Here is a 1,745-nt window from a genome sequence, read left to right as displayed (position 1 = left end):
TAAAAATAAAATCTTTACAAAAATTGGACACGGACAAACATTTTTCCAAAGAAGGCATTCAGATGGTCAACAGACACATGAAGAGATGCTCAACATCATTCATCATCAGGGAAATGCAAATCAAAACTACAAAGAGATACCACCTCACACCAGTCAGAAGGGCTAAAATCAACAACACAAGCAAAAAGTGTTGGTGAGGATACAGAGAAAAGGGAACCCTCCTGCACTGTTGGTGGGAATGCAAGCTGGTAGCCACTGTGGAAAACAGTATGGATGTTCCTCAAAAATTAAAAATAGAGCTACCCTATGACCCATCAGTTGCACTAATAGGTATTTACCACCAAAATACAAAAACATTAATTCAAGGGAACACAGGCATCCCTGTGTGTATAACAGCATCATCTACAATAGCCAAGCGATGGAAACAGTCCAAGCGTCCATTGGCTGGTGAATGGATAAAGAAAATGTTAAAAAAAAAAAAAAAAAGGAAAAAGAAAATGTGGTATATTGAGGTAGAATGGCGGGCTCGTGGTGAGCAGCTGTCAGGAATGAAAATAGATATACCCTGAAGAAGATTTTAAAATCAGTTTCTCTTCAAATCATCTTCTTTCATACCACCCAATAAGCATCTTGATTCACTGTGGCGTTAGCAGCAGTAAAATGGGTGATATCAAACAGAACTGTCTGGAAACATTTATTTCCAATTCAAAATGGAGCTTTATATTGTGTTTGTCATAAATCTACATATTCTCCTCTACCAAATGACTGTAATTGCAAAGTAGAGCTTGCTTTGCCCTCTGATGGCAGGATGATAGTGTGCTACCACGCTTCTGAGGACATTCCATAGGAACATACACAACCTATTCCTCAGCCAGATCCTCTGCATGATAATGAAGAAACACATGACCAAGTGCTGAAAACCAGGTTAGAAGAAAAAAAATGAGCACTTTGAGCAAGGACCCATGATAGAACAACTTAGCAAAATGTTCTTTACTAAGCACCATTGGTATCCTCGTGGACAGCATCATAGATGTCGTAGGAAACTGGATCCTCCAAAAGACAGATGATACTGAGGTTTTCAGGAATAGAAAGGATGTTATCTTGTGTCTCATTTGGCATTTGAGGAAATGCACTGAGTATATTCACTAATATGTTATATAGCAAAATAATAATAAAATGTGTTCATGTAAAAAAAAGTGGTATATGTGGTGAAATATTACTCAGCCATAAAAAAGAATGAAATCTTGTTATTTGCAATGATGTGGCTAGAGCTAAAGAGTACTATGCTAAGAGAAATAAGTCAGAGAAAGACAAATATTGTACGATCTGACTCACATGTGAAATTTAAGAAAGAAGATAAACAAACAAAGGAAAAAAAAAAGACACAAACCAAAACAAAACTCTTAACTATAAAGAACACACTGCTGGTCAGTGGGGCAGGGGAGAGGGACAGATGGATGGGGAAATAAGATAATAAGGGATGGGGATTAAAGAATATATTTATCACAGGAGGAGCAAGATGGTGGAGGAGTAGGAGACCTAAATGGGATCCCAGGAGTTCAGCTAGATCGTTATCAAACCATTCTGAACACCTACAAACTCCACAGGAGATAGAAGAGAAGAAGAGCAGCAATTCTGGGAATAGAAAAACAACCACTTTCTGAAAGGTAGGACATGTGGAGAAGTGAATCCAGTGATGTATGAGAGGATAGATCATGGGGGGAAGGGCAGCTCCCGGCAAGTGG

General features: G+C 38.5%; 1 pseudogene; it reads left to right on the top strand.

The window, feature by feature from the left end:
* Positions 1-637: 637 nt before the first annotated feature.
* Positions 638-1,108, top strand: LOC101685522 (annotated as a pseudogene).
* Positions 1,109-1,745: the final 637 nt, after the last annotated feature.

This window comes from Mustela putorius, unplaced genomic scaffold (assembly GCF_011764305.1).
Source record: "Mustela putorius furo isolate JIRA1106 unplaced genomic scaffold, ASM1176430v1.1 tig00000785_pilon_pilon_pilon, whole genome shotgun sequence".
Taxonomy (NCBI): Eukaryota; Metazoa; Chordata; class Mammalia; order Carnivora; family Mustelidae; genus Mustela; species Mustela putorius.
This window is presented reverse-complemented; position numbering and strand designations above follow the sequence as displayed.